Below are 25,320 nucleotides of genomic sequence, written 5' to 3'. Positions count from 1 at the left end.
AAAGTTTTTTGGCCCACGTGATTCTTTAATAAAAATGAAGAAAATGAGCCCCTATAGGACCTTCAATGATTGAAAGGATTATTTATTTTAAGTGATATTCGTTTGGTTCAACTAAACGCTATAGTAAAATGCGGCAAACACAATATACAAAATATGAATTTATTTATTTATTTTTTTTTATGGCAGGGTGAATGCATTATGTACGGAGTGACGGACTCCCGGATCCGTGATTAGATTGATTGAGTTGAATAGTAATAAAAATAATAATAATAATAATGAGAAGGAAAAGGTGGAGAAGGGGATAACAGAGTTTAATTGATGCAAATTAATTTTTTGACAAAAACGGAAAATAAATAAATAAATTCATATTATAAATAATGTAATATAATAAAAATATATTATAATAATAACATTAATTATTATTTATAATAGTAGTATTTATAAGTTCTGGGCATCTTATGCCGTTTTATCCGATACGAAATGTTCTCCGCTCGTAGTAACGATCAACATTTCCACTGATAATTTACGAGGTGCGAGTTTTATCAAGCTATAGCTCTTAAAGTATACATTTCACGGAAAAAAATTTCAGATAAAATTTATAGGAAATTTTATGTTCTACAAGTTTGGTTATTACCATTTTTCATGTATCATCAACCGTTAATATATATATTTAGCAACCTTTCATGCATGCCGGTAATTTCTTACCGACATTATACGCATACATTACCGGCATGCGCCTAATATCGGTAACAAATGTCGCCAAAATGAGATTTCGGTGTTCTTCCTAATCGGAAACCAGTTTAGCTGCCATTTCGTCAATTCACCATCAAATCTCGTGGGACTGGGCTCAAAATGTGTGTTTCATCACCGCCGAGTGGCATCATACCGGATAGTTCGATCAATTCAGTGTAACTGTGAAAATTTGGCCATTTTCTGTGGGTGGTAACTAATCTGTAAATTTTTTTTCAAAATTTTGAAAAAGTAAAAAGACGCTCTACTTTTTGCCAAAATAAGGCATTAACTGCCCAAGTTTCACTCTGATCGCTTGAGCGGTATAGGAGTTTTACATCCCCGCGTTTTCGAGGTGTACAACGGGTCTTTATATGCACCTTAACGGCAAAAGATAGCAAGGCACAAAAACGAAATCACGTCTGATCTGAACGAGTCGAGATGCAGAAGTAAGACGTTCGGGGACTCTTCCGCGCAGCGTCGTTGTTGCAGCGGCGTTGCCTGCCGAACTTCTTCAGCGGCACGTTAGTTGGCAGCACCTCCTGGGCATGATTTCTGGCAGGCCTCGCAGCACACGCAGCTTTCGCCGTGCCCGCCGTGCCCGCCGTGCCTAACCCCTTCGGAATACGTGGGCGGTACTTGCAGCGGTACTGAGCCGGTAGAGGGCTCTTTGATGTTCCCGAGGTTGTTGGTAATCATCGTGTTCTGGCCGTGGACATCCCTCATGACTGACCTGGCCGATTTCAGTTTCATCGGACCAGGGCGACGAAACAGCTGAGTGGGCATGTCATTTAGGCGAGCAGATTCGCTCGCAGTTCTCGGCTCCATAGATGTTGCTGGCGGCATGGCGGCAGCCTCGTAGCTCTCGGGAACGTGTCCGGGGGAAGCACGGGTACTAACGGCGAGGCGTTGAGCCACCTGCCAGGATGGTTTCATCCTCGTAGATGTACCCTCGGTGTCGGAAGGTCGGTAGCTGCTCTATTTTACTTCTATAGAAGAAGGGAAACAAAATCGAAAGAAATTAGTAATAGAACTTAAAATTACATAAGTGACCATATCGACTGCCAGTATTCCTTGCTGCCTTTTCACAATAACGGGGATATCGGAGGTCATATAACGCGGTGCAAATCGCCGTGTTACAATATATACACACATATATATATAAACATCGATCGTGAGCGAAATAATATATTGCTTCTCACCTGAAATACATATAAATAAGTCGGGTGCGCGTGCCCGCATTAATTATATTGGAAAAAGTGTTAATGATCGTTATTATATTGAGGTAGGAAATTGAATTAATCGAATATTATTTAGCGAAGATAGCATAAAATAATGATTTTTAATTGTGTATCTTTATTAAAAAAATAAGTAGAGGTTGAGGATCAACAAAACCTCACAAACTTATTACACATTTTTGGCGAAGACGGCTTCATGAAAGAAAAAACGCGGATAGTGTTTGTACAGGCGACTCTATGCCGCACTCTTATTTCTTATATACTCCAATATGCCGGAAATTGCATTATAATGAAAATTATATCTATGATGGTCATGTTAAAGCATTTTCTCTATGAAATAGATGCATAATAATAATAATGCGTATATCTGTCTCTATCTAGTCTCCCCGCCATTTGTTGGATCTTTGTGATATCAGCGCCGTTCAGCGTCAGACTGCGCAAGCCTTATTGTACGGATTTTTGATGCCGGATCAATACAAAGATCGGACTCCTTTACTCTAGTCGTTGACTGAGATGGTTTAGGAGTCGATCCGACGACTGCTGCTACGATAGCTTTTGGCTCGGTGAGAGGGTACACCGGGTACGCAAATGATTTGATCGATTGCAATGATTTCTTGACAAAGGGGTTTATTTTTCACACTTCGTTAACTACTCTAGGTTATCGACAATCTCAGTAATATGCACGCGAATGTACCGATCGACCATACCGTTCTATCAGATGCCATCTCGCAAGGCTGTCACAACTCTAGCTTTTCTAGGGCGGAGATTTGTCCACTCACTTGTCGCTCAACTCTTCGCCGCACATCTGTCGCGACGCTCCAAATCCAACTGATCGTGCTAGAATTCATGCGATCGGTTTTCGCGTAAACCCCACCCCCTTTATGGGTTGATCAACTCATCAGAAGTGCGGCAAGATCTCTATCGTTACAAACACAGTTTTGCATTTTTTTTTAGATTTGACAGCATTTTCACTGATTTAACCACCACACTCACCACCAATACCCGTTTTGAACAGAAATCCCTAGTTTACCGACACAGTCCGGCCGTGAAACTTTTTCCAGCGGTGCGGGGCGGGGCGGGGTTGTCCCCACCGTGGCCGACTTTACCAACACGTATCGAGCAAGATCGAGGCGCAGGTATGAATTCACGTACCTATTCAGTTCGGCAAGAGTCAGCTTCTAGAACGTTCTTCCATTATGAGTGAGCACCGAGAAGGTTCTTCCAACCCTCCAGTGATCAGCGAGGAGAGTGACACGTTGGGAGGTTTGCAATAACGAATTCTCAGAATTTAGGAATGCAAGCAGATTGTCCGACAAGTATCAGCACGCCGTTGAGCGGCCCGTCTCAATCGGCAAAACGTTGAATTCTGGAAAATATTAAGATTATGATTGTATAGATTCATAATGTTCGTACAAAAGTGATTACATGTGAGTTTCTTACTCAACGGTATCGAAACCATGATATTTTCGCCAGGAATGTGGGGTGTTCTTGTAGATGCTTCATCACAGTAACGTAAATCGCTCACTAGTGCTATCCGTACAGCATGATGATTCAGTAACTTATTTTGAAGTAACACAACGTTTTGAGCTGCACAGTTTGCGTTGGGTATTGTATGCTCATCAGTCCAGCCCCGGCGACTTTCATCTGGATGGTATGGACTGAACCATACCTGAAAGTTCTTAGGTATGGAATTCCATACCTGGAAGTTTGAGGGAATTTTTTTTACCGCTTTAATAGTACAGTTGGAAAAATGAAAATATCGGAGAAATCATAAATCTACCATACCGATTAGCGATACTGTAGCTGTAATGTAGAGTTCAAATTTTACTCCATCGGAGCGCTGGTTACTATGGTTGCCATAGCCAGTTATCCTAACCCTATTAGTTTCGCTTGCGTATACCTGTGCCCTATATACCAATATACCTAACGAACGACTCTACTACTTAACTCAACACAGAGGGTCATACATCTTATAGTTATATCCATATGAATGAACGATGGACAAGTTTATAGTCAGAGAAAGAAACAGACCGGCGGATGCTAGTAAAGATTCAGAAACGGGGAGTTCAATGACCAACCCCAACTCCAACCTGGTTTCGGAAAAAGAAAATAAAGCTGTAAACAAAAACCGGCGGCTAATATGGGTATTTAGAAAAATGAGAAAACTTTTTACGTGATGGTTTTCAAATCCAATTTGCAGAAAAGATTTAGCTCAAATTTCTCCCCAATCTAGTTAAGTTTGACACCACTTCGACCTATGAGCCCATATGCCCATGATTTGTTTATAACAAATGAATAACAACACTTTGGTCGTTCTCGGTGCCAAAATGATTCATGAGGAAATTTTAAGCAATTTCATTGTTTTTCGATTTTGTTTTCGACAAACACAAACCACTTTCATTTCAAAAGTGGCAAAGTCTTTACCCCTGGTTAACAGTAAATCGCGAAGAAAAGGCAGTATGTGCTATTTGCATTGAAGCAACGGAAAGAAAATTACCCTTACCAGCAAGTAGTTGTGCGTTGACGTCACGAAATACTTATGTGAAGAACGGTTTCAACAGCTGGAAGAATGCGATTTTGTATTTCAAAAAACACGAAAAAAGTGAATTTCATCGACAGGCCGCGCAAGGGATAACTAGCATAAAAAAGCAAAGCGTCGTGTATCACATTTCCGTAGCGAAGCAGTACGAAATGCAACAGTCCCGAATCGCTTTAATTAAAGTATATAAAATTAAAGTACTGGCACGACAAGGATTAGCATTACGGGGTGATCATAATGACGAAACTTCGAACCTAACTCAATTTCTAAAAATGCGCGCTGAGGACATACCAGTACTTGATTCATGGCTAAAAAGATCGGGATACAAGTGGCTTCATCATGATTCAATAAATGAGATGCTCAAGATTATAGCCAAAGACGTAACCCGAATACATCTTGCAGAAATAAAAAATGCAGGATATTTTGCCCTAATTCTTGACGAAACGGCTGATATATCAAGCGTGGAACGAGTATCCATCTCAGTTAGGATTGTGACACGTGAATTGGAGGTGAAAGAAATTTTTATGGGCTTCTATGAAATCAGTGATACAAAATCAGAGACACTGTTCAATATTGTTAAAGATTTTCTCTTACGATTTGATCTGGACATTCATAATTTAAGAAGTCAGTGTTTCGATGGAGCAAAGAACGTGAGTGGTTGACTAACTGCTCTTCAAGCCCGGATCCGAGAAATTGAACCTCGAGCACTTTATGTTCACTGTGTGGCTCATACTCTCAATCTTGTGGTACAGGATGCCATGGAAAGTGTAAGCGTCGCGAAGAATTTCATTGGAATCACAAAAGAATTGATAAATTTTATCCGTGTCTCACCTAAGCGTCTAGCAGCTTTCAAAAGTTTACAAGCTGGAGAGAATCCGATTTTTTCTCCATTCTGTCCCACTACGTGGTGTATGCATATAAAATCTTTGAAAACTGTTCAAGTTAAGGGGAATTACGAAGCTGTTATGCTTCTGTTAGATGAAATGAGAACTGACCAAAGAGTTGATAGCACTATCTCAGCAAAGGCTTCAGGATTTCTGAAACAGCTCGAGGGCTTTAATTTTTATTTTTATCTGACAGTCACGATATCTGTCTTTGAAAGAATTGAGATCCTCAATGCGAAGTTACAAAAATGTGATCTCAGTGTCAACGAGTCGAACGAAAAAGTCAAGACAGTCGTAGAAAGTCTTCGTGAAGTCAGACAGACTGGATATGAATCAGTTTGGCAGAAGGCAACACTAGGTGCCACAGAACTTGATTTGGAAGAACCAAAACTACCTCGCGCTAGAAAAATGCCGAAACGACTTGAAGTAACTAGTACATCGAATAATCAGATTTTCGCAACACCCAAAGAATTTTTCAAAATGCAGTTTTACGAGATACTAGATCAGGTAATCGGATCGCTTCAAGAACGGTTTAATTCGGATACTTCAGATCTCCTTAATAAGTTCGAAGACTTTGCGGTGGGCAGACACGAATCGGCATCCGAATTAAAAAGCTTTTACTGTGGACCGATTTCCGGAAATGTCACTGAAAATGATTTCGATTTTGAGAAATTGTGTCTACACCGAGACATGTTTCTAGATATAATTTAACAGAGAAAACTCCAAATCGTAAACTACAAATCGTCCATACGTTAAAAGACGTAGTACTTTTTCTAAAAGCTAGCCCAGCTGCTGGTGATATTTTGTTTGAATTCACGAAGTTCGTGAAAATGATGTTAACTATTCCTGCTTCGTCTTGTACCGCAGAAATATTGTTTTCCGCACTTCGTAAACTCAAAACTTACATGCGCTTATCTATGGCACAGTCTAGAATGAATCATCTTACAATAATACACGTCCACTCGGATACCGCTTCCAATTTAGACCGAAATGCCGCAATGGATGAATTCATTTCTCGAAATAATTCCAGAAAATTAAAATTCGCACTGTCATCTGTTAAAAATACCCTATCTTGAATTTGAAAATGTTATACCTACTGGAATATATTGTAAAGCTACTTTCTCACATGCAGCAAACAGCTGGATGCAGCATGCTCTGATTGGTGAAATCACCAAAATCACCAGACGTGAGACGTCACCAAGTGGTGATTTTGGTGCAATGACCAATCAGAGCATGCTGCATCCAGTTGTTTGTTGCATGTGAAAAAGCAGCTTTAGGGCCATTGGCACACCCACGGAGTAGTAGGAAGGAGACAACACTCTGCGATAAAAGTTGGCCCCAGTTTTGAGGTAACGTAAGAGGAATTGTCTGAATGCGATTTGAGCGCCTCTTACGGAAAAAGGTGAAATTTTAGCTTTAAAATATAAAAATAAAAAGAGGGGTGGTGATCGTAACCTATGTATATACTCTGTAAATTCGTAAAATACGCACTTGGAGTGAGTGAAAACCAGGAAAATAGAGTAAATGCCTTTCGGAAACCGTTTTTTATTGCTGTTTCAAAAACTTTAATTTATCCGAATGAAAGTTGGGCCTAATAAATAGCATATACTTACCGATTGTATCACGAATTTTGTTCTTTGTACCTTGTTTTTAGTCAATACTACACCTCACACCGTAAGCCCTTGTCAAACATCGCGTAAACAAACCTCAATCGACATTCGAAAAAAGGTCGGCAAACAGCGAATCGCAACGTGATTGTAACATACGGAGAAGGGGGGAAAGCGTTGTACGGGCTTACACCGCAAGAGGCGCTTAAATCGCATCTTGACAAACTTCTCTACATTGCCCCAAAAACGGGGCCAGCTTTTGAGCCAAGTGCTGCTTGAGTGTTGTCTCCTTCCTACTACTCCGTGGGCACACCAAAGCATTTATCAACAGTTGGTATATCGGAGTCACACCGCGTTGCCACGGAAATACCGGATGTTCTCTATACATTTTTCTTTTTTTTACGCTGGCTCACTGCACAGAGGAGCTTCTTTTAATTTACTTATGATTTTTTCTCGTGTACTTCCGTCCAAATATTTATATCTATAATCTTGTATATAAAAGCTTCGCGTCAAAGTTAGCCTACTAAGTCTAGATATATGTCGACTATCATAAATACATACAGAGATATATTAAATATGCATAATATTTATGCATGTATAATTTATATTCACTTAAACTAAATATAAAATATGTGTAATACATATGGCTACTGTTGAAAATTGCCCCCCCCCCCGCAACTCCATACCTGAGAAATTCATAAGTCGCCGGTCCTGCAGTCATCACATTGTACAGGCACAGCTGAAGTGTTCTGCATGGTTTGAAGCGATGGACAGCCCATGTCCAGCAAGTCGATGATTTGAACTTTGGGTACAATTTCATGCAGTTAATTTTTTTCAGCGAAGGCCAATATCATGCTCAGGGGAATAACTACATCACAGTTACCATCGGCATTGGTTAATTTTTCGTTTCTGCAACATCCAGTTATCCAGCATTTTTTGAAAGCCAACTCTGACCAGGGCTTAGTGAAGCGGAATCCTTCAGCAGGGTGGTGAAACCCACTCTTGCTTCTAGCAATCTCTACACGGAGGGAAAGGATTATTTAAGACAAGTGATATTCATTTGATTCAACTAATTGCTATAGTCAAATGTGGCGAACACAGTACTTACTCAATTCAACTAAATACTTTTGTCAGATGAAATACTTATGACAACTTAATATAGAGTTGAATCAAGCCTTTGAATGATCATACTGACTATAAATTTATTCAAGATAACACGACGTGAGTCATAGCGATGGTGTGAATTTTGTATCAAGAAAATGGGTGATTGAAATAACTAAAATTTTGATTGAACGCACCTTAATCGTTTTGTTTTAAAAATATGAAATTGTTGTATCAAAATAAATTGAGTTTGTTCTGATTCATGTTTTGTTGAGTCGAGAGTTCAATGGTTGAAACAGACAATTGAATTTGTTGTTACAAAAATCTTTAGCATTGACTGAAATATTTTAGAGTTGTCTAAGCGCACAAACCGTATTCTTGGAATGATTGCATTTATAATTCAGTTGACTCAAAATTTTGTGAGATTTACCCGATAATTAATGGGTAAAACCCGAGAACTTGTAGTTACATTTCAATGACTTTAAACTTGGTATTATGCTTTCTTCAATAGTAATGAGTCTAATAGCAAATTTATTTTAGTTATCCATCCCTAACTTTGGAGCCTACTACCCGGTTTTATAAGTACATATCTCTGAAGCTACTTGCGTACACCACCTAGTGTCCGTTTATAGTACTAGTATACTGATGTTTCGATGAATATATTGTCTACTTGTTTCAAAACATGTGGTGTTTCTTTTACCTCGTGAACAAATTAGTGCAATTGATTCAACCAGTTACGCCATACAAGCTCCGATTCGATCAACAAAGTATTGTATTTAATTGATGTGAATCTTTTGTGGGCAAGATTCATGTACTTATTTTATTATAAGTACCTAATTGTTTCTGTCAATGAACATCTGACTTAGAGGAGCAATACATAAACTTTGAAAGGAATGATAGGATTATTGAATGAATTTCGGAAACACATCAAAAGGATCACTGGAATCAATACATCATTCGATCATGACAAGAAAAGATTTTGTTGAACCAAGGAATTCGTCCGACTAAATCGTTTTGACAAACAACTAGATCGAAATTGTTGAATTGAAGTCATCGTATTCGGAAAAATAAGGGATACTAGGTTCAAGTTAATGGACTCCATGTAAATCTATTTGGTTGGTTCAAGAATCCCTTTCCTCCCGTGTACAGTGTTTAGTTCGTACCGTACCTTCTCGAACAAATGGCAGATGGCATTATTGACCAATGATGTGATTGCTGTTGCAGTACCGTCAGAATTAACCAATTTTCAAGAGAAATGCAGTAAAGTCTTGCTCGGTAATGTGCATGAATTCCGATCTTGAGTGGTGATGCAAATCTCATTACTGTTGTCGAAACTTGATGATGCATAAGATTTGTACGCACGTATTTTTAGGTGCGCGATTGACTCATCGAAGATGACAGGCGTTTGAATGTTCAAGATTTCCTCCTCCACGGGACGTAGCAGATAACAAAACAGCACAATCGAAATTTTATTTGTCTTACTTGGCTCACTTGACAGGGACATATAGACTTACTAATGTAACTCTTATTGGGTAATCTGTTATACACACACTGTTATACCCATCTTTTTATTGCGATTTGATGTGCAGTCTCACAGTTATAACTTCACCACGAAAATTAGCCAGGCTGCCGTCTTGATTGACTAACCGAAGCTGTATACAATCTATGGTCCTGAAGGCACTCGGAAGGTAAATGACGTTCGAGGGCGCTTCCACAATCTTATATTCTGGCGGAACGATCGGGAAAAAATTGTGAATAGTATACACTTTGCGCTCATTGATTTAGGCATTTGTTGTAATGCTACATTCGACTCGCGACTCGTTGAACTTGAGAATGGCTACAGGCATATTTGATTGGTGAGTTTTTCTAGCTGCCAATATACGTGATGTTGTAATAGATTTGTTGTACAAAATTTAAATAATAAAATGTCAAGTCACAACTAAGAACAAAACAAAAAATAAATAAATAAAACAATAAAGGAATAAAAATACGCAGATATTTATGTGTATAGATAAAACAAAATTAGGTTCGTGTAAATAGCAAAATTAAATAAATATATTGTAAAAATAAAAGCACTCACACATACACATCAAAATAACAACAAAACATTGATAATAATAAATAACAAAAAATAAATAAATAAATAAAGAAAGAAATAAAATAACAAAAATTGTATAAAATGGTCTTTTCGATAACGTATCTTTCGTTTGTCGAGTCGGTCCGTGATCAGTTGATTTTTTTGTATATATTTCCCAACAGGGTCGTTGCAAATTATTCAAGACTGGGACATAGGCGTAGATATTTGTTTATATAAATAGAAAAAAAAATAGAAAATATATACTGCAAATCGTCGTAAATCTAGTGACTTTGCCAAGTTCTAATATACTGTCTTCACTGTGTCACGTCTATGGACCGACTGACTAGCTGAGCGTGTTCACCGCTCAGCTGAGCGTCATACCCTGTATGTGTCATATACATATATTGTCACAATGTGAATCCGAGAAGCCGACCAATGGAATCAACAGGTTAAAAATTTACGACGTGGCTACATTTGATTCCGCTCCACAACGTAATATTGTTGGGCTTGATGCTGATCACAATCTCAGCATTTTTTAAAGCATCTTGAATGTATGTCTCAATATCTTCAATTTCGTAGCTATCGGTAGGAATAGTAGTTACTTTATCTGCTATGCACATTTTATAGTGACTGACATCAACCTTTGGAATAGAATTGAAGGTTAACAATTCTACGAGACCGGGAGCATAATTTTTATTAGCAGCAAGCTCGATTGGCGGCAAATATTGCGCTTCGAGAATCGACGACGTTCCCGATATCGTTTACGTAAATGAATCATGCATGATTGCAAGTGTGACACTGACCTCATTAAATTAGGTATCATGTTTATATCGCTCAACGCTTAGAAATTTCAGATGCAAGTGTCCGTTTCGAAGCGGGGAAATTGGGTGAAAACGCCTATACAAATCCTGTGATAACGACAGTATGATTCTTACTCGGAAATATTTTAAATCGTAGCTTGAATAATAGTGTACGTGTGAATCTCAGTCACTGCTCAGGCAAATCGCTGATAATGTTTATAATAAAGAATGATGAAGTGAATACAATCACGCGACAACAAACATGGCCGATCGGAGCTACCGCATGTTGAATATTCACTGATTGCACTGTTCCAAAATTTCTTTCACCCTCGCCAGGGAGATTCACACGTACAAAAGCACACACGTTATCCGGGAAAACTTATACTATCAGTTATTTTTTTGTAAACATGGCTCGATTCGTATACGCGTTTTTCATGTGACAGCAGCCCGTTTATGGTCCACAAGAAGTATGTTCCGATCTGTAACTGACATCATTGGTTGGATCTAACAGAACAAGCCAATGAAATCAGCGGCCTTAGTTCACCGTTCAACGTTCAGAGGCGCTGCACGTATTTATGACGTCACGATTTGATATTTTCAAGTCACATCAGCGGCACCTTAAGGGGGGACATAATGAAATTTTGATAATATCGAGCTTTTGATTTTTGAAACGACTAAAAAAGATGTGTTCAAAAATTCCTTCCAACAAAATTTAGATTATGGTATTGTTGGAAACGTGATGATAAAAAAAATAAAAATTTATTAATAAACAAATTACTGTTTAAAAGACTCGATGAGGGAAAGTCCTAGCACGTTTATGTTTATATTTTAGTCGCGACGTAAGAAACATCGGGTCTCGAGTTGCTTTCGTTCTTCAATTCAGTTAGTTTAAGTTCATGTTACGATAAATTTAGTTACGGTACAAAATTATTATGTTCAGTTTATAAGTCAAAATGTTACGTGAATAAATGTAAAATATTGTAAGCGAGAGTTATTATCAAAATGCCACATAAAATAGTTATTGCGAAATATTGCAAAATTGAGACACCACCGATTATTGAGACGAAAGGCGACCTGTTTAATTGCTCAAGTGACTATGAAATAAACACTATTGGTGTGAAATTGAATGTTATTGCCGATTCAAGCGATCTTACTGGTTTAACATCTCGCTCGCGGTTCGACGCTCGCCCACGAGCATACTCGAGTACGTAATACGTGTTGTCGTGTATGTAACGCCAATTCAGCCTTAAAGAGTTTCTCCTTGAGGGCTATAGACCTCCCGGGAAATTCATTTTCCTCAAGTCCATGCAGGTCACCGGGGTCACCCTAAACGGCACGAGGAGGTCGCAAGACCAAGTCGGGGCCGGTTAGCGGGCGAGCGGAAGAGCGAGCGAGAGAATAAGGGAGGGCGCTAGCGGCACGTCAGCCGTAACGTGCAAGCTATGAGTCTCAGATAAAAACGTCCAAGGTCTTTTTGGACATTAAAGGATTCTCTAGACGTGAATTCAAAAAAAAATTTACATTTAATTTAAAGTGTTTTCGTGCAATTTTAATGCTTTGGATCGTGGTACACCTTGATGTATAACTCTGAGAGAAATGTTTCGAAGAGTTTTTTCGTTCCTCTTATAACTATCTAGTACCTGTTTTTTGTTTCATGTTCAAAGGTTTATAAGAATACCATTTTTTTACTTGCTTTATAGGAATATTTTTCTATCTTTTTTAATTTTTTTCGATTCCAAATTCGAATCTTTCAAACTTGGGAATTTTTTAAACAATACAAATCGAAAAAGAACTCTTATAGGCTAAATCTAACTTTCTTATGATGGCAAAAATTACTGTTTTTAGTTGTCAAATTTGCAAGAACAACAAAAAGAAAGTATAATTTAAAATGGTCGATATTTCGGTTTTCTTTTATATCAGCGAAAAGAAAACGCATGGAAACATGATAGGAGGGGGGTAGGGATACTTGCATTTAGAGAATCGAAAGAGGAACAAAAAAAGCTCATTGAAAATTTTTTTCTACAGTGATGTAAGTGATTTAAAGTACTGCGATCCAAAGTATGAAAATTGCAAAAAAAAAACCTTAAATTATATCCGAATTTTTTTCTAAATGCCCATCCAGAGAACCAATAATCTCCAAAAAAGTGTCCTTGGACATCTTTGTGACTTATAACCTGCACGTTACTGCTGATCAAATATTTAAAAATGCAGATGCGGAAATCTTAAGAGTCGTTTCTATGGATACGTAGGTACCGTCGAAATATTAAAATCCTGAATTTTTTCTACCCTTAATGAGCCTAAAATTCTCACACAATCACTTTTTCGAAATTATTCTTCGTTGTTTTGTTTTCGGTGAGACGGTGCTGGCTTAACGTCAACTTAGCACCGCCACCGTTGTTTGCGGTTTTTTGAAGAGCATGAAATTCGGCATTGTGGAATTTAATCAGCCTAAAATGAGCCCAAAATTGTTACATAATTAGGTTTTTGAGTGTTCGTTGTGGCAGTGCCAGCCGAAGCTGTGTCATTTACAGCCTTCGCTGTACCTGTCGCATCTCCAGCTGAAGCACTCGTAGCACTAAGGCCAGCAAAAAATAGGTTCAAGAAGAGGTAAAAATCCACCAACTTTTGAGGGTACCGGTCGGATGTGTAGTGATCACACGTTAAGTTTACCAACTTCTTTTCTGATAGCTTCACGAGCACCGTTGAGTGCGGATCTAATGACTGTTCTCGCATTGTTACTCGGAGTCATAGACTTTTTCGCTGCGCTCATGATTTTTTTCAAGACAACATTCTTTGGTTTCTGGCACCTCATATCTAAATTTGTTTTTGCCTTCATCGTATTAGCTACGGCCCAAGCAGTGGCTTTTTCACCAAAATTCGCGTCCTTTGCAGAAACCCGTTTCCAAGCATTCTTGGCTCCAATATTTTATCCGCAACGTTTCTAGATTCAATATTGCCGCGGTTTTTTGAATAGTCTACATCGTGTTCCTTGCACGCTGCGTCAAGAAGATTGATACCAGAATCGCCTCTCGCGAGCCGTTTCGCCAACTTCATTTCGGGACCGGAATATTCGTAACCAGAAACATGCAGTTCAAACGCAAGTTTGTTGATAGCACTATTTACTAGGCTATCCCCAAGGGATCGCTTATGATGACGTATGTGCACAATCATGACTGCTCATCGACTGAGGGGAAATGTTTAAAAACGGTACATTTATAGCCGATCCAATCAGTCGTGTTCAAGATGTGGTTCGATAAACAATCCATTACGCTGCCACCGATGAACTTTGATAAATATATGCAAAATATAAAACGAAACAACCGTCATGGTGATCTGTTACCGAGCGGCGTATGTGCTGTATTCTGTGCACCATCCAACCGTGGTAAAACCAACGTGCTATTCACGCTTATAACACACCCAAATGGTTTAAGATTTGAAAACGTGTACGTTTACTCAAAATCTCTCCATCAATCGAAATACAATTTTCTGAGGCAAGTTCTTGAAATTGTCAACCGTGTTGAGTACTGCCCCTTTAACGAGCACAAGCAAGTCATTGCATCGAACGAGGCGCAACGTAACTCCATCGTGGTATTCGATGACGTACCGTGGGAGAAGCAGTACAACATACGCAAATACTTCTGTATAGGTAGACGTCATGACGTAGACTATTTCTATCTTTGTCAGACCTACGCTCGAATCCCTAAGCATCTCATTCGCGACAACACCAACTTGCTGGTCTTATTCAAGCAAGACGAGATAAATCTGAGACACGTGTAAACGATCATGTTAACACCGATATGTCGTAGACACAGTTCGAAGACTTTTGTATGACTTGCTGAAACGGTGATAAATATGGATTTGTAGTCATAGACAAGGATATAGAGCTCGATTATGGTCTATACAGAAAGGAATTTGACAATTTCATGAACACGAGAACCGAATAAAATACATCATCGCCGAAGAAAAAGAAACAGTCTGGTTGCCGAATGAGTCCTATCTATATGCAGGAAATTCATTAGGAAAAAGAAGTCATGCGTCAGTTTGATCAAGCGAATAATGCGATTCTTTGTAAGCATACCATACTTACATTGCTAGAGACGGGAGAAGAATCAATGCAGAAAGAGGGTCTGAAAATAACTAATCCCTTCTAGAGAAAAAGTCTAGAAATTGTTGATGAATCCATCACAGCCTTTCAACAATTATCGAGTGAGCTGTAAGAAATATTTACAGCCCGGACACAGTCCTTCACGACTCGGAAAAAAAACCTCTACAGTTCAGACACAAACATTCACCGCTTGGACAAAAACCTTCACAACGTGGGCAAAAACGTTCACAGCCCGGACACAATTCTTGAAATCTCAAACAGAAGCCTTCACAGCTTAAAATAATAAAATACGCCATCATCAAAAAATAAAAAAACAGTATCGTTGCAGAGCTAGATGTGTCAACATGCAGAAAAGTCACGAGGAAAAAGAAGTCTTGCGGAGGAGATTGCTCGAGCGAGTAATGCGATTCGTTGTAAGCACAGACTGCTCAAGATGGGAAAAGAGTCGATGCAGAAGAAAACGAAGGATGTCTTCAATCCTGCGGTTACCCTGCTGCAGGAATTAGTAAAGGTTACTCGAGGTGTAAGACCTGTCAAAGGAGAGGTGAAGGAAGAAGTGAACGAAGAAATGAAAGATGAAATGAAGGATGAGCAGAAAAATGAAATCGAATCTGAAGCAGCAGATTGTTCGATGCTAACGCTCGCGTTACCTCTGACGACAAGGAGAAATACAAAAACATCGTTTTCACTACAAATGCTCGTAGAGAATACTATAGCGCGACGGAGACTATTCGAAACCCTTGTGATACAAAATTCCAATGTTTAATTACCGAGCTGCTCATCATTTTTACGACAGGAAAAGATGTATCGTTACAGTAGTTGAAGCATAGGGGAAAAGATGTTTTACTACCTCAGGCTTGGATTACTCGGTAAGGCGTTAAAACAGATTATATTTTCTGGGACGATGCCAACGAGTTGGTGAAACGTGTCCGCTTACTCACAGCATGTCAAGAGGTTGAAAATACAAGTCACAACAATGAAATAATGTCGATTCTCGAAGAATCACGGAAAGCGGAGATCATTTATTAGCCAACTTCCATCACTTTTTCAATTATTCTCGAGATAAGCATCGACGTGTTTGGACGATAGTTGAAAAAGAATACCGCTACAAGCACTCACGGTCCTCCAGCTGTTGGATTTCAAATAACTTTTGAGGGTCATTACGATATATCGAACAAACGACTGTGCAATATAGTCGACCCTGTAGAAGAGAACAACGCTGTGAATCTGATAAGAGAAATTGAATTTTTCACAAAACCAAATCGTTACTTTTGGTCAATTGTCTAAAGTTTTGCAGACTACCACAGAAAAATTTTGGCTAGTTTGCAAGTTGACTTGAAAACAAGCACAAATCTGTCTACACGCAACATACTATTACTATTACTACTACATAAACTGGCACGACGAAATTACCAACGTCATTGTGTAGACGTTCGCGGCATCGAAGAGACCTGGCAAGCTGATCTTGTTGATATGACGTCATATGCAGCGCAAAACAAGGGCTGAAAGTACATGCTCACAGTCATAGACATCGTTTCAAAGTGTGCGTGGGCTGTACCGATGAAGCGCAAGACGGCAATTATATGTGGACAGAGAGGAACGGAATTTTATAACTCCAAATTTGATTCCTTGATGAGACGCAACACCAAACACCGAACTATACGAATGAAACGAAATGATGTTACCGTTGAGAACGGAAGGTTATTATTGCATCAAGCGTACTGAGAGCTTCGAGCGATACCTTCGAAACCGTCGAAGTTCAAAACTGGTGACAAAGTTCGAATTGGCAAATTCAAAAACGCCTTCGAGAAAGGTTACTCCCTGTTTGGGCAATTGAGATTTTCAGGATCAGTCAAATAGCAAATAGCACCCTGGTGACGTACAAGCTGAGAGACTACTAAGATCAACTCATCGTTGGTGGTGTCTACAAGCAGGAGTTACTCAAGGTTAAATAGACAGACGTCTATCTCGTGGAGAAGGTGGTCAAGAAGCGTGGAAAAAATGTATATGGTAAATTGTTTGGGTTTGATAATAAGTCTTGTTTTAATATTAATTGCAAGGTATCGTTTACGATATTTAAACTGTCAAGCTTGTTTCAGATAGTTTCTAGAACATTACTTCATAAATTTAATGATTATGTAAAAGAAAATTGTGGTAAAACTTGCAAAACTATGAAAGTTACCAGGAACGCTACTTTAACCTTGAATAACTTTTAAACGAGTAGATTTATCAAAAAATTATAAGAAATCTTTTTTGTAAAGTGTTCAATCTCCTACAAGAATATGCATCGGTCATTGCTATACTGTTGTTTTTTCCGAAGATAAGAAATTCATTCCAAAGACTACAAAAATCCCATGTTATTTAAAAGTGAAATGCCATGATTGTGGCATGGTTTAAAATGAAAATTAAGAGCTTTTTTTCGTATGACATTTTTTTGGGGGCAAAAATTAAAACTTTAGGGGGCAACAGCGAAGAAAAGCCAACTTGGGAAATAACGGACACCCTAATGTATGTAGGTATTAATCGTAGGAATTCATTCATCCTGTCAACTTCAATGAAAACTTAAAACGATCTCACTTCTCTATCACTCGGTTCAGCTCGGACTTTTGATGGATAACGTCTTTCAATTTGTGAATATTTTTAAAAAATATGAAAATTAGCTCTTGTAATTTTATTGTTTTGCGGTAATTTCAACAAAGGAGGATCGATTCAAAGCTAATGTTCTAATTTAAATTTTCAGCTTTTATAGTTGCATTTCTTCCATCATGCATTTGTTATAATCTTTTATTGTACATGAATTCGTTCATCGCAGATCTCGAACCTTCAATGTTCTGCCGATCGATGCAGGCCACTCAGGTGTCCCTTATTCAGGGTGTTGACGAATTTTTTTCCGCGCCATCGCCCAAATCAACTTCAAATAATTAGAAAACAATTAACTAATTTTTTCAGATTTTTACCTCAACTCTAAGGTAGTCTGCTTCGGGGTGGAAGTTTCTTATCGAAATAACATGGGAAAAAAAAATTTTCTTAGTATATATTTTATTGTAAAAATAATAATATTAAAAAAATTTGTAATCATGAGGTTTAAGTCGGCAATAGGGCTACTGTCTGGGAAAAAATTCACATAATCATACCACGCAAACTCGACAATTGCACACCCTCGAAATCTGGCTTTTTTGCATCTAGAGGAAGTGCAAAATCGTCTAGATTTGCTGGTATCATGATATAAATTTTTTTACAGATAGTAGCACTAATGCCCACGAAAACCTCGCCGTTACACATTTATTTAAGTATCATTACTCTTGCAACAACATATATACTGGCTGGTTCCATTTCAAACCACCCAGCAAGGTCGAGACAAAAAATTCAAACGACTTGTAAATAATTTATATGATTCTTTGGGTAATTTAAGGGGACCCGTATTTGGTCATTTTGCTTCAGAAAAATTTTATCTCTGCACGGCTGTTACCATTTTTTGTCAAAAACTCGTTTTTACAGATTCCGTAAATTTACTGTTTTTTTTTTTTAAGTGCTATAACTTTTGAACGAATCAACGGATTTGAGTGACTTTTTTTCAAAATGTGCGTATTTTTATCTTCTTTCAGAAAATCACAAATTTAGGAAGATCGACACAAAATCGCCGGAGTTATTCAACGTAATGTAAAATAATCCGAAAAAATTCAACCCCGATTTTCGGGAATTGCATATTTTTTTTTCCTCTCACCAATTTTTTCTCGAACAGTTCTTTAAAGATACTACCTCTTCGCACAAGTTTCGTTAGCGGATTAGTTCTGTAAAAAGAGTTATGAATTTTTCAATATCACGAATTTTTGATATTTTCAGGTAGCTTATATTTTGTACTGTAAATCGATTTCTTTATGTCGCTACATTGTTTCTTTCTGTTTAATACATGTATACGACGAAATAAGTGGGTAGGAGAAGTATGAAAAATCCATTCAAAAATAAGACTATAATAATCCCAAAACAGTTCAATATTACAATAAACATGAATTCACTATAACTATGTTTGAAGCATTTCATACATCGTCAATTCATTTAAATTGTTGCTTCTTCAACCCAAGGGTGCTGACTTGTTCTTGTAGTAAAGGTACAGTTCGTATTTATATAGATATATAGATATTCTATATAGATAGAATAGATATATAGATATTATATATAGACACGAACTGTGTGTCTATATAGATGTATAGATATTCTATATAGATAGAATAGATATATAGATATTCTATATAGATTAGACTGTATTAAAAAAATGGACTATTTTATTTTTGAGAAATATACTGAAAATATTGTTCAGGATACCGAAAAAAGGCGCCTGTTAAAATGGGAGCTCTTAATTTTAATACTAAGAAGTGCCTCATCGCGATTTTATACTTTCCATAAGAATAACATGGCAAAAATGGTTCTTGCTCCTTGCGATTTTTACTAGAAAACGACGCGTCGTACAGAAAATTCATGAATATGTTTTTGTAGGAAATTGAAGGTTCTACAAAAAAGGTCTCTTGTCATTTTACGATAAATCTACTCCTTCAAAAGTTATTTGAGGTCCTTTGTTGATGTTTGACCTCAAATAACTTTTGAAAGAATAATTTTATCGTAAAATGACAAGAGACCTTTTTTGTAGAACGTTTCATTTCCTACAAAGACGTGTATATTAATTCTCTGTACGACGCGTCGTTATCTAGTTATAAAAATCGCAAGGAGCAAGAACTATTTTTGCCATGTTATTCTCATGGAAAGTAAAAAATCGCGATGAGGCACTTCTTAGTATTAAAATTAAGAGCTTCCATTTCAACAGGCACCTTTTTTAGGTATCCTCAACAATATTTTCAGTATATTTAAAAAAAAAAAAAAAAATAGTCAATTTTTTTGATACAGTCTAATATAGATAGAATAGATATTATAATATATACACGAACTGTACCTTTACTGCAAGAACAAGTCAGCACCCTTGGGTTGAAGAAGCAACAATTTAAATGAATTGACGATGTATGAAATGCTTCAAACATAGTTATAGTGAATTCATGTTTATTGTAATATTGAACTGTTTTGGGATTAATAAAGTCTTATTTTTGAATGGATTTTTCATACTTCTCCTACCCACTTATTTCGTCGTATACATGTATTAAACAGAAAGAAACAATGTAGCGACATAAAGAAATCGATTTACAGTACAAAATATATGCTACCTGAAAATATCAAAAATTCGTGATATTGAAAAATTCACAACTCTTTTTAGAGAACTAATCCGCTAACGAAACTTGTGCGAAGAGTTAGTATCTTTAAAGAACTATTCGAGAAAAAATTGGTAGGAGGAAAAAAAAATATGCAATTCCCGAAAATCGGGGTTGAATTTTTTCGGATTATTTTACATTACGTTGAATAACTCCGGCGATTTTGTGTCGATCTTCCTAAATTTGTGATTTTCTGAAAGAAGATAAAAATACGCACATTTTGAAAAAAAGTCACTCAAATCCGTTGATTCGTTCAAAAGTTATAGCACTTAAAAAAAAAAAACAGTAAATTTACGGAATCTGTAAAAACGAGTTTTTGACAAAAAATGGTAATAGCCGTGCAGAGAGATAAAATTTTTCTGGAGCAAAATGACCAAATACGGGTCCCCTTAAATTACCCAAAGAATCATATAAATTATTTACAAGTCGTTCGAATTTTTCGTCCCGACCTAGCTGGGTGGTTTGAAATGGAACCAGCCTACTGCGGAAACAAGTTTTTCCTATGTTATTTCCATAACAAAACTTCGATTACAAAGCGGACTATCACGGAGTTGAGGTAGAAATCTGGAAAAAATCATGCAATTGCTTTCGAATTATTTGAAGTTGATTTGGGTGGTGGGATGGCAAAAATTCGTCACCGTGCTAAATAAGGGACACCCTAAGGCCACTCACGGACATGTTGATACTTGTCAGACGATCTGCTTGCCTTCCTAAATTCTGAGAACTCGTTGTTGTAAACCTCCCAACGTCCCACTTTTCTTGCTGATCACCGGAGGGATGGAAGAACAGTGAGATAGAAGCTGACTCGTGCCGAATTGAACGAGTCCGTGAGTTCGCGCCTACGCCTCGATCTTGCTCGATACGTGCTGGTAAAGGTAGAGCGCGAGATTTTTTTCCGATGATAGTAAGAAGCAACGTCCGTTGATGATGATAACGTGTAACACTACGGTAAAGGTAGCACACCTCATTTTTTACCGATGAAGGGAAAAACGTAACACGAATATAGATAATTTTATCAAAAATGATGGGAACGTAGAGTACAGAGGGGATTATTTTTTTTGACCGTTGATAACGTCGGCCTCGGTGGGGATAACTCCTCACCGCCCCGCCCTGAAAAAATTTTGACGGCCGGGCTGTGTCGGTAAAGTAGGAATTTGTATCCAGAACTTTCCTCGTTATTCTACTTTTGTATCAAGAAAATGATGAATTGAAATGACTAAATTGGTTGAACGCACTTCAATCTTTTCATTTAAAAATATAAAATTGTTATATTAAAATAAATTCAGCTTGTTCTAATTCACGATTTGTTGAGTCAAGAGTTCAGTGGTTCAGGCAGATAATGAAATTTGTTACAAGAACTTTTGCATTGACTGAACATTCATAGAGTTATTCAAGCGCACAAAACGTATTCTTCGAATTACATCACTTATAATTCCGTTGACACAAAATTTTGTGGAATTCACCCGATATATAATGGGTAAGACCAGAAGAATTATTGCTGTATATATGTAGAAGTGTAAATTGAATATGTGCTAATAGTTTTTTATTTCTATCATTAGAAACATGGTATTACGCTTTCTTTGGATTAAGTCCGATGACTTTATGTTACGTTATGCGTATCTGACTTCCAAGTCAAACTACGCGGGTTTGTAACTATCTCTGAAGCTATTTTTGTGGCGAAAAAGTTCACTGCCTAGTGGCCGTTTATAGGACTAGTTTACTGATGTTTACGATGAATATCTTCTCAACTTGTTTCAAAGCTTGTCATGTTTTTTTTACCTCTTAAAGAGATTAATGCAACTGATTCAACCAAATATGCCAATCAAGCTCCTGTTAGATCAACAAAGTATGGAATTCGATCAGTGTAAAGTTTTTGGTGGCTAGATTCATGTACGTATTTTATATGAAGTATCTCATTGTTTTTGTCCTCGAACATGCGACTTGGAGGAACAATATAGGTATAAACTTCAAGTGAAACGGTATTTACTTGACTCAATGCTTCACTCGATCGCGACAAGAAAGGCTTTCGTTGAATCACGGAATTCGCATGATTAAATCATTTCAATAAACTAACCGAATCGAAATTGTTGAATTAGTCATTGTATTTGGGACAAATAAGAGAAACTAGATTGAAGTGATTGGTTTTCAACAAAATCTATTTCGTTGGTTCAAGAGTTCCTTTCTCACCGTGTTCCCTTCAAGATAAATTGCGTGTGATTGTGTTACGCAATTATAAAAAAAGAATGACCTATATGTGGTATTCATTATCGAAACATATGTGTTATTTTTGATGTTTGTTACGTTGATATGAGACATTCTCGACTATTCATTCGAATAAGTTTTCGTCGGTTTGAGCATCCCAAATTTAATGACAAACTTCTGTTCTTAATCATGGCTACCGTAAATCAACTGCCTACTCGTCAGCCCATAGTCTAGCGTATACAAACATGCATCTTTATACAAACGTGTTTCTCCGTTATGTGCTCTCTCTGTATACGATTAATCGTAGACTTTGATTAATTATTTTTTTCCATCAATCGAGAAAACGAAATCGATTAATTGAAACGGTCAATCAAATGATTAATTGAAAAGACTGATTAATAGCTTCATTGACATTTTAACTAATAGTTTTTTTGCTTTAATCGATTAATCAGCCCTTACAATTGATCCTTTCTTTCGAAAGACGCTATCAATTCAATTAGGAAAGAAACGAATAACACAAAGGCAGATTATTCGATTAATAAAAATCATGAATACTTGGAAAAGATCGGTGAATCGAAAATAAAATTCCACACGATTTGAAGTGAAAAATCGATAAACTCGTTATTGTCCACAATTCGAGTATTTGTTTCTCTTGTGCATTTGTTTAGGAAAAAAGGTAGCTTATCTATCTATCTATATCTATCTATCTTCTCTATCTATCTATCTATCTATCTATCTATCTATCTATCTATCTATCTATATATATATATATAAAAAAAGGTTTTAATCGCTTGAAGTTAACGTTTTTTAGATTGACGTTTTTAAGATTAATGAAGTTAGCGTTTTTAAGATTGAAATTGTAATACGCATTAAGGTGGGTTGACGAGGAGGTGTTTGCCGTCGTCCAGGACCAGCGCTCCGTAGTCTATTAAATTATTGTGGTCCAGGTTGCCGGGAAGGTGTTTTACGTTGTCCAGGACCAGCGCTCAGTAGTATTTGTGGTCCAGGTTGCCGAGAATGTGTTCTCCGTCGTCCAGGACTAGCGCCACTTAGTTTTCGTGGTCCAGGTTGCCGGGAGTGTGTTTTCCACAATCCAGAATCAGCGCTCCGTAGAATTCGTGGTCAAGGTGGATAGGAGGATGTTGATTGTCGTCCAGGACCAGCGATCCGTAGTTTTCGTGGTCCAGGTTGCCGGGAGTGTGTTTTCCGTAGTCCAGGATCAGCGCTCCGTAGTATTTGTGGTCCAGGTCAATAGGAGGATGCTGATTGTCGTCCAGGACCAGCGCTCTGTAGTTTTCGTGGTCCACGCTACGTAGCATTCGTGGTCCAGGATGACGGGAATGTGTTTTCCGTCGTCCAGGGACAGAGCTCAGTAGTTTTCGTGGTCCAGGTTAACGTGAATGTGTTTTACACCGTCCAGAATTTTAGTAAAAGCATAGCGCTACCACGAGGGGTCGTCCAGAAACAGCGCTCCGTAGTATTCGTAGTAATTAAAAAAATTAATTAATCTCTCTATCTACTAAAAATATTTGTGGAAATACGTGAAGTTAGCGTTTTTAAGATGCCTTAAGTTAGCGTTTTGAAGACGCATGAAGTTAGCGTTTTTAAGACGTATGAAGATAGCAGTTCAAGCAGAACATGACTCCACATTCTCTGCCGGACCGCGGCTGATAGCGACAAGCTTCACTCGATCAGCCGCATGGCACCGCCTTCCTCGCAATTTATCCCATAGACAAATTAACATATAATTATAAATAACTGGGTTCGATTAATCTGTCAAATCAGAAATTCTAATTTCAACTCATAGCAACGCATGTTGAAGCCACAGCAGAAATAGCTGTGTGAGGTGCGAAGCACCGATTCTCTTGGTACATGGGCTCATAACCCATAACGGTTGGTGCGCGAAGTGCGCAGGGGCGAAGCCCCTAGTGAAATAAATTTGATGACTTTTCAATGTTCAGCTATCTCATAAAATCAATTTAACAACAAGATATCATATTTTGACTCACTTCGACTCTCTAACTTTGGGTGTCCCACTTTTTTTGTCACACTGGTCAATTGTTCATTCATTTATCTGTTCGTTTGGTTTAGAGGGGAGGAAAGTGGTCGGACGGCCAAGACGAAAGCCGGCATATAAAGCTGGGTGATGGGAAAAAGAAGGAGAGGTGCCTCTCATAGATTATCATCAAGGGGATAAAGTGATTGTGCGACCGCCGCGGATACACAGGGCTTCCCGACCACAAGAGTGCTCTCTCTCCTAATAACCAAAGAGTCCGTAGCAGTATAGCGTAACAGTGGTTAAGTAACAGGGGTTAAGGTGCCCTTAATCAATTTTCACCTCTATACCCTTCTCAATACCGGGTATAGCATACGGTGCAGTGCATTAGCTTCAAATCCAGGAACATTACACTGTACGTTAAGGTGTTATTGAAAAAAATTCAAATTTCCATCAAAATTTAGGTAGAGCATCAGAATTCTAATATCTCAGTCAAGTATGAGCTCTAAATATTGATATTTAGAGGTACCTATTTTGTGGTTTCCATTTTCCATTTACATAACGCGTGAAAAAAATCAGAAAGTTGTTGAATTTTTGTGTTGTAAATGGGTTGAATTATGTAAGCAAAAAAAAACCTAGATAAACTATCCTAACAAAGATTCTTATGGAGTACTTTACACTTTATAATGAAGTACTAAGATAAAATTTTCCTGACTTTAACCGATTAAGAGATATTTAAGATGATTCAATGTTTATAGACGAATATCTCTTAATCGGTTGGAGTGGA

At 37.7% G+C, this 25,320-nt stretch overlaps 1 long non-coding RNA gene across 1 annotated transcript; it reads left to right on the top strand.

Moving 5' to 3' along the window:
- The first annotated feature begins 9,387 nt into the window (after positions 1–9,387).
- LOC124414843 lies at positions 9,388–22,248 on the top strand. The gene is made up of 3 exons (XR_006930080.1): positions 9,388–9,399; positions 14,944–14,948; positions 22,126–22,248. It is a non-coding gene; the product is annotated as an uncharacterized LOC124414843 (long non-coding RNA).
- Positions 22,249–25,320: the final 3,072 nt, after the last annotated feature.

The sequence above is a fragment of the Diprion similis genome, chromosome 14 (assembly GCF_021155765.1).
Source record: "Diprion similis isolate iyDipSimi1 chromosome 14, iyDipSimi1.1, whole genome shotgun sequence".
NCBI classification, from domain to species: Eukaryota; Metazoa; Arthropoda; class Insecta; order Hymenoptera; family Diprionidae; genus Diprion; species Diprion similis.
This window is presented reverse-complemented; position numbering and strand designations above follow the sequence as displayed.